General features: G+C 39.3%; 1 pseudogene; it reads right to left on the bottom strand.

Annotated features, from left to right (window-relative positions):
- Positions 1-9,225: 9,225 nt before the first annotated feature.
- Positions 9,226-11,004, bottom strand: LOC143548493 (pentatricopeptide repeat-containing protein At5g61370, mitochondrial-like; annotated as a pseudogene).
- Between the last annotated feature and the right edge of the window lie 1,056 nt (positions 11,005-12,060).

Here is a 12,060-nt window from a genome sequence, read left to right as displayed (position 1 = left end):
TGGGAACCGTTGCATGAATTTGACAAGCTTCACACTTTTTGAGTTGTTTCGTTGCATCTCGGTGCATGGTAGGCCAGAAGTATCCAAGGTTCATCAATTTTGCAACCACCGTTCTTGGCTCAAAATGAGCTCCACATATCCCCTCATGAACCTCTTTGATCAGTGGCCCATACATCTTAGTAGTGGTGCAAGGTAGGCCTTTTTATAAAGGATCTCTCCTTGCAACACATACTGTCTGGATTTGATTCGAACCCTTTCAGTCTCTGTCTGGTCCAAAGGTAACTCACCATTTTTGAGGAACTTTTCTATGGGAGTCATCCAATTGGGACCTTCTTCGGTGATTACGTCTTGAACCTCCGGTTCTTGAATTGAAGGAGTTTTCAACACTTTCACCAATAATTTCTTGGTGAGGTGTGCAAATGTGAAAGATGCTAGTTTGCTTAGGGCATAGGCTCTTTTTTTTGTGATCTTGGGACTTGTTTGATGGTACATTCTTGAAATGTGGTCATCAACCCTTTTGCCTTTTCACGATATTTCTTCATGTTGGGCTCTTTGGCTACATAGCTGTCATTGACCTGACTTTAAACAAGTAACGAGTCTGTGAAGACTTGTAGCTTGGGATCTTCATCTCTTTGGCAATCTTCAGACCAGCGATCAATGCTTCGTATTCAGCCTCGTTGTTGGTGGTCTGAAATTCAAGTCGAAGAGCATATGTAAATTCTAACCCTTCGGGGTTGATTAAGACGAGCCCAGCTCCTAACCCTTCGATGCTGGAAGCTCCGTCGGTAAAAAGCTTCCAGGCTTCGGGGTCAGAAGGTTCAGTGGCAGTTGTATGTATTTCAGGAATGACTTGCTTTGGAATTTTTACAATAAAGTCCGCCAAGACTTGGGCTTTGATAGCTTTTCTTGGGACATAGGTGATGTTATGCTCACCTAGTGCCACAGCCCATTTGGCCAATCGGCCCGAGTTCTCTGGTTTTTCAAGCACACTTTTGATGGGTTGGTCAGTGACCACTTGTATAGGGTGTGCTTGAAAGTACCTTCGAAGCTTTCTGGCCATTTGAATTAAGGCCAGGGCAAGTTTTTCCAAAGGAGGGTATTTGACCTCTGCCAGTTTTAGTGTTTTACTAAAGAAATAAAAAGGTACCTGAACTTTGTTTCGTTCGATGGTTAGAACCGCGCTTAATGCTTCTTCAGCAACTGAGAGATAGACAGAGATCAATTCTCCCGTTTCAGGGGCTGCAATAGCTGGAAGAGAAGCCAAGTGTTGTTTCATCTGGTTGAAGGCTTCTTCCGCTTCTTCTGTCCACCTGAAATCTTTCTTATTGGTGCAACCCTTTAGTGTTTTGAAGAAGGGTAGGGACTTCTCAGCAAGCTTGGAGGTAAAACGCTTCAAGGCTGCAAGCCTTCCATTCAGGCTTTCCACTTCTTTTTTGCTTTGTGGGGTTTTGGTCTCGAGAACAGCCCTGACCTTGTTGGGATTAGCTTTTATGCTTTGTTTCCCCACGATGTGTCCCAAAAACTTGCCTTCTTCGAACCCGAATGAGCATTTTCCCGGGTTAAGCTTCATGTTAATCTTTCTCAAGTTTTGGAAGGTTTCTTGTATGTCTTCAAGCATTTGATGCTCGGTTTTGCTCTTGATTACCAGATCATCGACATAAGCTTCCAAGTTTCTGCTAATTTGGCTAGCAAATGATTTGTCAATCAAACGTTGGTAGGTTGCACCGGCGTTTCGTAGGCCAAAGGGCATCTTTTGGTAACAGAAAATACCCTTGTCCGTGTGGAAAGCGGTTTTTTCTTCATCTTCCACTTTCATGAGAATCTGATAGTAACCCTTGTAAGCGTCGAGAAAACACTTAAAGGGATGGCCAGTTAAAGAGTCAACCTTGAGGTCCATCTCGGGTAAGGGATAGCAATCCTTTGGACATGCTTTGTTCAAGTCTTTGAAGTCGATGCACATCCTCCAAGACTTGTCATGTTTTTGAACCATGACTGGATTAGCCACCCAAGATTGATACTTGACCTCACGTAGGATCCCGGCTTGTACAAGCTTTTCAACCTCTTGGCATGCCACCAAGCTTCTTTTAGGAGCCAGACTCCGTTTCTTTTGGACAACAGGCTTAACATCGGGGGGTATTTTTAACTAATGTTCTGCAATGCTTCGAGGGATGCCTGTTATGTCTTCCGGGAACCAAGCAAAAACATCGATGTAGTTCATTAACAGCTTTTCAATGTGTGAAAGTGTTTCTTTGGAGAGGCTTGTGTTTACCCGTACCTTTTATTCAGGGTACTTGGGGTTTATGATTAAGCCTTGTTATTCGTCTTTGCTTTTTGAGCTTTCCCCTTCAACCGTGTAAACCTCTTGAGTAGATTGAAGGGTTGCGATTCCCATGTCGGTGGGAAACTTCACAGCACCTTGACTAACCGAGACAGCCATGTTGAACACACATTGCCCTGGCCTTCCTATGATCACATCATAGTTGGAAGGTGTGTTGATAACCACAAAAGTGAGTGGCTTGATTTTCTTCATCCTACCTTCACTAAAACAGACATCAAGGGTTAGTTGGCCTAAATGCTTCAAGGGTACATCGGCGATACCTTTTATAGATGACTCGGAGGGTTGAAGCCTTGAACGTTCTTCCTTGCTCAGCTGGTTGAAGAATCTTTCATACATGATCTCTGTGGCCGCCCCTGTGTCAATGTAGGCTTTGTTTGTTTGGAGTGTTCCCACGTTCGCTTCCACCGTTAGGGGGTTTGAGAGTAAGTTACCTTGAGGCGGTGGGAAGCAGATGCATTGAAGCTCCCAAGCCTCCAAGCGTTGTCGTTTGTGGGGAACACCTTGGTCTATATTCACCATATTCACTTCTTTGCTTTTTCTTTCAGCCATCTTGTCTTTGACCCCTTTCACCAAATGAGCCAATTCTCCAGACTTGACGGCTTCCTCAATTCTTCTCTTGAGTTGAAAGCAATCGTTTGTGTGGTGACCTTTTTCTTTGTGGAACTCACAGAACTGGGTGGAACTTTCGTTTTTCTTGCTCTTGGGCAAGGGTCGAGGAGGTCGGAAGTTGTGCTTCACTTCTTCTGTGGCAAGAATTTCCTGAGGGGTTTTGGTTAAGGATGGGAAGTTTACACTCTTCTCCCTGCTTGGAGGGTTCCGGCCTTCAGGTCTTCGTTGATCTGAACTCCGGGGATACTTGTCATAAGGATTGTAGTTCCCTCTCTTTTGGTTGGGGCTGTTGCCTCGCCAACTGAGAGCTCTTTTTCGCTGATCTTTGAAATCAACGGCCTCCTCGACTCGAATATGTGCCTCGAATATGTTCCTCAGCTCGTTCATGAAGCCTGCCACCCTCATTATTTCGTCAGCCCCCACGTATTGTAACCCTTATTTCTTGTACCTTTCGATGAAGTCTCGAAGGCTCTCATCATCTTTTTGTTTTATCTGAAAGATGACAGTGTCGTGCTTGACGTACCTTCTTTGTTGTGAGAAGTGGGCCAAAAAGCCTTTGCTCAGATCATCGAAGCTTCGAACGCTTTGAGCAGGAAGGTCTTTGAACCATATTCTTTCCGATCCGACTAACGTTTGCATGAACATCAAGCAACATTCAGCATGGGACCATTTTTCAATTCTGGCTGCCCCAGTGAAAACTTGGAGGTGGTCTTCAGGATCTTCAGTCCCATCATACGTTCTTATATGGGGTGGCATCTTGATTTTTGTTTGAAAGTCATAATCGGCGATTTGTTGAGAGAAACATGATAAGTTACCGGGCTTGTAAGGCTTTGCCAGATCTTCATCTAGCCTCACAGCAGGATTATGACTTGTTGTTCCTTGGTGAGTACCCAACGCTTGGTTGATGAGTTGGGTCCAAGGGAAATGTGCCATCATTTGATCCATAATCTGAGGCATGAGGTTAAAGCCTTGAAGGCTTTCAGGTGTTGCTCCTGCTTGGTTCGCTTCCATGGAAGTGCTCATCGCTGCACTTCGAGCCAAGGGCAAGACCGACATGGCCTGCTCTCACGTAGTAGCTGTAGGAGGAGCACTTGAAGCTAGTGACTGCCATATTTGGTCGAGAGTGTTCTTGTGTCCAAGGGGTTGTGAAGTGAACAAATGGAAAGCCGTTGGGCTTGATCTCCCATAGGTGTAGGGAGATGGGTTAAAGGGTTGACATGTTACACTTGGACCAGCTTCAAAAAGAGAAGCAGCTGGGCGTGAGCTGATTAGAGGGGAAGGTGGACGTCCGAGCGACAGTGAGGGCTCTGATTCGTCATAATCTAGCCTTATTCTTATCCCCTTTCTCTTTCTTGGCTCACGTGTTGGTTAAGAAGATGTCTTAGTTGCAAGAAATGTCGTGATACCCCTTCCATTGTCAAGTCAACACGTTCCGGAGTGTTTGTGACTCCTGCATGAGGAGAAGGAACTCCGGATCGTGAAGGGGTTGGAGTTCGAAAAGGTGAAAAATCGAGGAACAAAGGTCCCTTCGAAGTTCCTCCCGGAGTGGAAAAAATTGAGGTTGTCGCCGGAGCTTCTTGGCCGGCACTTGGTGTCGGTGTTCTTGACACTTGATTGACTTCTCCAGGAGATCCACCTTCCGACATGGTGATGGAGCTACACTACTGGTCTTTATGATAAAGTAAGTGGCGTAGCCCCACGGTGGGCGCCAACTTGTTGCTACAACAAAGATAAGACCAATGATAGTGAATGGACTGGTTAGGCTAACAAGCTTCAAGGGTTCAGGTTAACCTAACACAGGTCGTGGTGTCCCTCTACGTTTGCAAAACGTAGAAGGAGGTTCACTAGTTAGTTGTTTGCTGTTATAGATCACCGAAGATCAAGAACCGTGATGTTTTGAATCGGTTTTAGGATGATGTTCTTGGTGAAGCTATGAAGTTATTGAAGTAAGAAAGAAATAAGTTAAAAGCATATTTCTCAAGGAAGAATGGAAGATTAGGGAGATGGTGTTATCTGCCCAAATCTGTTGTTTCTTGTTTGTGACTAAGCATCTCTTATATAGGTGAAGAGATGTAAGCCTTTTAGTCCAGTTAACTAAACTAGTTAGCCTCTTGTTTGCATAGAGAGTTGACCTTTATGGGCGGGAAAGTTTGGACCGTTGGTCCATAGTTAAAATAATAATACTTTATCTGAGCATGTCCTTTGGTTAGAGGGGACAAGGATGTGAACAGTGATTTGACATCGTACTGTAGCACGTGGGTACTTGTTTACATAAGTTTGGGCGGGAAATGAAGCTTTTAACCTTTTAACCCTTTTAGCGTTAATGTGTTTCAGTCATTTTATTATTTCCTTGGGCTACCCCGTCGTCATATATTATTACAATGACATATCTATATCATTACACATAACACAAATGATGCATTTAGATTACGCCAATAGCAAAAACACACAAAGAGATAGGATACATGTATCAAAATAATTGCGATGGTGCATCAAAATTACATTACTACTAAGCTTTACATTTTGATACACACTTGTAATGCATTTTGATATGTACATCATTACATGAGACAACAACATAAAAAATTATGTACACTGATGTTAAAAACAACACAAAAAAAAAGAATAAATATGCCGCTCTAATTATATAATAGTATTCTAAAATAGTGTGACATTAACGTTGTAAAATTTAGGTATATTTGCAAGACTTCGTTTTGGTAATAATTTTCTCGTATCGCTAACATTATAACTTATAAGGAAGTGTTGACATACACGTAATTTTATAATTTTATTGACTCCTTTGATGGTAATCAATTAACGTCGTGCCAAACTTCAAATAATATGGCAAACAATGATAACCTCATAAAATATGAACGTACTTTGGAACAAATTAGTATACGAATAAAAATTCCTATTTAGCATTTTCGGTTCCTTTTGATCATTGTCACATAGGGATGAGCAAAATCGGGACCGGTACCGATTGGTACCGGTACCGAAATCGGTACCGATTTGGTACCGTCGGTACCGAATCGGTACCAAAGTTTTAAGTTTCGGGATCGGTACGGTACCGGTATTTCCCGATTTTTTTACCTCCGGTACCGGTATAATCCCGGTACCGAACCGAATATTTCGGTACCAGTACCGGTACCAAGAATTAGGGATTTTCAAGATCGAGACTAGTCGGTACCGGTCCGGTACCATGCCCATCCCTGTTGTCACACACATAACTTATAAACTCTTGTTATTATAATATTCGACCCATTTGAAAATTTTAACAAAATGGTCCCAAAACAAATAGTAGTATATGTAAAGTGGGGGACCTTCAAACAGTTCACATTTACATTTAGCTAGTTATTTGAATTTTAAAAATCATAATTTACAATCTATAGTTATTTGAATTTTAAAAAATTATAATTCACAATCTATGAGTGTCTTACATAGGGATGGTAAGGAAACCCAAACTTGGTAGAAAAACCAGAAATCCAACATAATTGGGATGGGTAATACCCGAACCATTAGAGTTTAGGACGTGTTTGAAATTAGTTTTAAAAATTTTCGTGTGTTTGGGATAGATTTGGAATTTGTAATATACTCAATTACCCGGTAACATTGACCCATTTACCCGATTATATATCCAATATACCGACATAACTTATATATATATAGATATGTGTGTGTAGTATATTCTAATTAATAATTATACTATCAATCAATAAAATCTACCTATACTAATCTTTTCACATGTTATTTAACTAGTTACATCCCACAAAAACATGATAATGGGGGATTGTTGGGTTGGGAAAGATGGTAAATCAAAGATTTGTTGGGTTGCTTGGAGTCGAATTACTACCGCTAAAGAAGATGGGGGATTGGGATTATGCCCGTTAAAAGTCTCTAATTTTGCCCTTTTATCTAGGTGGTGGTGGAGGTACAAGGTGGAAGAAGGAAGTCTTTGGAGGAAAGTGATAATGGCACTCCATAATACTCCTAGGACGTGGCCGGTACTCCCCTATAATAAAAAACTTAACGGAACGTGGGTAACGATTGCAAAGATTCATAATTTTCTTGAATTCTCTCATGTGTCGTTAAATAAGTTAATCAAAGGTGAAGGGGGAAATGGGTTAAAAATTCGTTTTTGGTTGGACGCATGGTTGGATGATATCCTGCTAAAATATTTATTTCCTAATTTGTTTAAATTGGAAGTGGAAAAAGGTTGTTTGGTGGTTGCTCGTTGTAAAAACCGAGATGGGGAGATTACTTTAAATTGGAATTGGAAAAGACAAATTTTGTATGGCACTATAGTGAACGAGTTAATGGAGTTGTTGGAAAAACTATATAGTTTTAGATTTAAAGGCGGCCAAGACAAGTGGGTATGGGGTGGTGATAACTCGGGATCGTTTTCAGTACCCTCGGTTAAAAAACTTCTTTATCAAGTTGACCCGCTTCATCAAATGAGCATCTTAGAATGGAACTCTTGGGTTCCACTAAAAGTGAATGTTGTAGCGTGGCGCGCTCTCCTAAATCGGCTGCCTACGACAGACAATCTAATAAAGAGAAAAGTTCTCTCAGGACCGACTGTGTGTAATGGATGCTTTGCTTCAGGTGAGTCTGTCGACCATGTTTTGACTTCATGTTTTGTAGCTTCGGTGGTATGGCAAAGCATTTGCACATGGTGTAGAATCCCCCATATGAACGTGGTCTCGGTTCAAGATGTTTTTGATATACACAAGCATATTCAGGATATTGATCAGAAAAGGAAGTTGGTACATTCTATAGTTATGGTGGCTTGTTGGTGTATTTGGAGGGCTCGAAACAATTTTATATTCGATAATAAACCAATCAGGTTGAGAACATTCTTGGAGACATCAAAACGTTGAGTTTTTTTTTTTTTTTTGGATTAAAAATAGGGCTAGAAATTTGAATGTAGATTGGCCTAATTGGAAACTATGGGCGGTGTACATGTTTGTTGTTTTTCGGTCATCCCTTGCTAGCTACTCGATAGTAAGGGTTTTGGCCTGTTTTAATGGAAATTTGCAGTTCAAAAAAACAAATTTAACTAGTTACAAGTTGATGTTGATGTTGTCGGTGGGAATCGAACTCATTATCTTGCTTTTAAAATGTTTGTGGCTTACCAACTCAACTATGATGAATTGATGTTAACCTTTTTTTTTCATAATTGGTATAGATTCGCAACCTTCAATTTTTATTTCTTTTAAAATACAAATATATTTACTGATCTATGTATTTTAGAAAAATATTAATATCTTATGAATCCACAAGGTATGTTATTATGTATATTATCACATTTAACTTTTTGTTGTATTTTTTAACCACCCGTGTATCACACGAGCTCTATCATAATTCTATATGAAATGTAAACATGAATAACCGGATATGTTATCAGGTTTCTTTTTTCCTTTATACCCTGTTTAATTCATGGACCTTTCTATAATTTGTTTTGAACATCAAGTGTTAGATGGAATGCTTGATGTTTTTTGCTGTGTAGATTTTGTTATACGATAGTAATTTAATCTGCTACCGAACATGCACATTTTTGAACATCATGTGATACATTTTTGAAGGTTGTATATTCACAACTGTTAACTAGTTGCAGACTTACAGCTCAACTTTATTTTGGTAGGTTATGTAACAAAATCCAATAGGAAACTCAAAACCCGAAACCCGATGGGTATCTCCAAAACCCAACGGGTAATTACCCAATAAATACCTAACGGGTTTGGGACGGGCTTTAATAATCGGATATGAGTTTGGGAATACCTAAGCCCGTCCCAAACCCGACCCATTGCCATCTCTAGTCTTGCAAGTTGTGAGTTGTGACCATAGCGAATTAATACAGTTTTTGGAACAGCAAGTAATTATAAAGAACACATAAGAAAAGCAAAAAGCTAGACCAAATACAAGAAACAAAAAAACACAAGAGCAATTAAACATATTGAAAATAAAAGGCATTATTACACCACATAGACCAATCTAAAGTTCTAGCTTTTGCTTGACCTTTGACCCAACCGGACATGGTGGCTTTGATCTACTCGACCACTTTAGCCGGATGTGTATTGACATCATTATAAAATCTTTGTTCAATCCATCCTAAGGCTCCTTATTCCTTTATAATCCTTGTTGACACTTTAGCTTAAATTATACACCATGGACATATTAACAAAACCATATAAATAGATGGAGTCTAGACTCAATAACCAACCTAAAAACAAACTTTTATTGAAAAAAGAGAGGTTAAAGTAAAATTGAACTTAAAACATTGAAAAAAGATGAATTTTTAACAAAATATCATACAAATACCAAAAGATAAGGTTATCTTAGATGAATCTAGTGTATAGGGTGAATGACGCAAATCTTGTAACCTTGAAACAGGACATTGCGTGGACATACCGAGTTTAAGGTTCGACCTAACAACAAATGTGTGTGTTCGTACATCCACACACAATATTATTACTTGCTTGGATGTATAAACTTACCAGTTACCAGTCAAGTTGAAGCTCCTTTCTTTTTTATCTTCTTATGCATCATCAACTTCTTACCTTTCTTTTTGGCAACAAATAACTTCTTACCCTTCTTCACATTTGCAACCGGCTTCAACTTTGCTCACTTTTTTTGTAAGGGTGTTTCCAAATCACTACCTTTAACTTTCAGTTTCCTCGTTGGCGTAAACACCTTAGTGATCAAAGGGTTTAACACATCACTTGAACACTTAAGTGTGAGACCCATTGCAGCAGCCTCATCCCAAAGCTCTTTACCCTTTTCAAAATTGCCATTTTTACATAGTTTCGGTATCAAAATATTATAAACCGTCTCATACCCACCTAACGAGCTTTTTTTCATCAATTCAAACAACTCAAGAGCGTAATTTACCCTTTCGACCCCACAAAGAATACCAATCAGATCATAGTAGAACTTACGTTCAGGGACTAAACCATCTTTAACCATCTCATCAACCATTTGCTTACCTTTACCAAATCTTCCAGTCAGATACAAAACTCGCGCCACAAGATAATAACTCACCCAATCAGGATCACACCCGGTTTCCTCATTGTGTTGAGAATGTGAACGGATTCTTTAACTCTTCTAGTTTTACCCAAATATGATAATAATATATTGTAACTTATAGTCGTTGGTGCGATTGAATGCGTTCGCATTTCGATCATTACATTTAATGCTTCTGGAACAAGCCCGGAAGGGTTCGACTTGAAGTTTTTCTTACAAATGCAGCTAAGAAACGTGTTGTAACAGAAACGATCTGGAACAATACCTGCACCTTTCATGTCTTTGAGAACGCGTCTTGATTCTTTGACGTTTTCTTGAACTGACCACCCGTGAAGTAGGTTTTTGTAAATAATAAGTTACAGTTTTACATCCAAGATTTTATCTTTATGGTGATAAATGACTCCTTCGGCTCTTTCAACATGCCCTTTTGAGCATAGAGCTGAAACTATGGCGGTAACGGTTGTACTATCTTGTGGACAGTTAAACTTATCCAAGTTCTTGAATATCCCCAATGCTTCGTCTACTCTTCCTAGTTTGACCAATGGGTTAGCGACTGTACTAAACGTTGAGGTTTCCATTGGCCGGTTTTGTTTACCAAGATTTGATATCAACATGTCTAATGCTATGAAATCCTTCTTCTCGGCAAATACTCGGATCACGTGATTATAATCTTTGTCTTCGAGTCCACCGTCTACATGTTTTTCTGACCATGAAAAGAATCTAAGCAGGCGTCTCGTGGGCGCTTCTTGCTTGCTGGAATCAAGCACTTGGGTGATGAGTGATGAACAGAAAGATATTTTGAGTTCGTTGAGACTCGCTTCTAAGCTATTGGGTGTTTTTCTGTCTCCAATCTTGAGTTCGTTAAGAACTGTTGGTTATTCTCAACGAACTCAAAATATCTTGCTGGAATCAAGCACTTGGGCTTCATGTCCTTAGAGAAAAACTGTGCATATACATGTTATCATGTGTTGGTTATTCTTTGAGGCATTTCGTCGAACAACTGGTGTGCAATCGGTAGATTCAAAAACATTATGCATAATGCATGTATCCTTGATCTATGCTCTTGTATTATTGAATTAAGCATAAAAACACCTGCAAGATTGAATCCCTCAGTTATTAAGAACTGTTACATTGGAGACAGAAAAATAAACGAAATTTGATTATTTCTTTCAGCACTGTGGTTAAATTATAAGCTTCTAGCGTGTCAAAAGTTGTGTTATATGGTTTTTTAAGATCTTTAGAAACTAAAATTCATTAAAAATATAGAATTGTTAAAATATAATTGAGTATTTGGTTAAAGCATTTAACTCGGTTTTTAGTATAAGTTTAAGATTGTGTTTCTGGTAACATGAACGATGAATCCTTTTTTTCTTTTAACGGTGAATTTCTGTCGTCCGGAGAATTTAACTCTAAACTCTCATCCCTTTGCTTTCAAATACTCGTACATTAACTTGTCTGCGTAATTAATTTTTATATAATTTTTCAACTCCCCCGAAACTTTGGACGTAGAGTCTTATGCGTCCTTGTAGGAAGACAAACCTAACGGTAGAGATGACAATTTCCAATATGATACGAAAATATTCAGATTTTAGGATGATATAACCCTTCTATTAAATGGGTCAAGTTCGGGCTAACATGTTTCATTAAACAGGTCAACCGGTCAACGTGCTTGACACGTTTAGATAAATAGGTTAAATGTATCGCGTTCGTGTTTAGGTTACATGATTTTAAGTGTGCTTAGGTCAGGGGTGATGCTTTTTACACAATTTTAATTTGAACATTTCAACCTGACAAGATTTACATCCCCGCGTTAGACTGGATTTTCATTTAGTCAAACTAAGGTTTTGTACAGATTTTTAATTAATCAGGCAATGTTTTGTGCAGATTTTATTTAACCAGAGTAATGTTTTGTACATCAACCATATCAGATTCAAATCCTAAAATTCAAGCATTCAACCATATAGACTATTAGTATTCACCCATATCAAATTCAATTCCATATTCTAGGAGCTCATACTAAATGCTAGCCTAGATACAAATGTTTTCTCGAATGCCTGGCTCATTTACAGGCCCGGCAACAACAATAATTATTT

Source organism: Bidens hawaiensis, unplaced genomic scaffold, assembly GCF_021521415.1.
Source record: "Bidens hawaiensis isolate Kalapana, Puna unplaced genomic scaffold, B.hawaiensis_p1.1 tig00015188_1, whole genome shotgun sequence".
Taxonomy (NCBI): Eukaryota; Viridiplantae; Streptophyta; class Magnoliopsida; order Asterales; family Asteraceae; genus Bidens; species Bidens hawaiensis.
The sequence above is the reverse complement of the archived record's forward strand: the minus strand, read 5'-3'. Positions and strand labels throughout refer to the sequence as shown.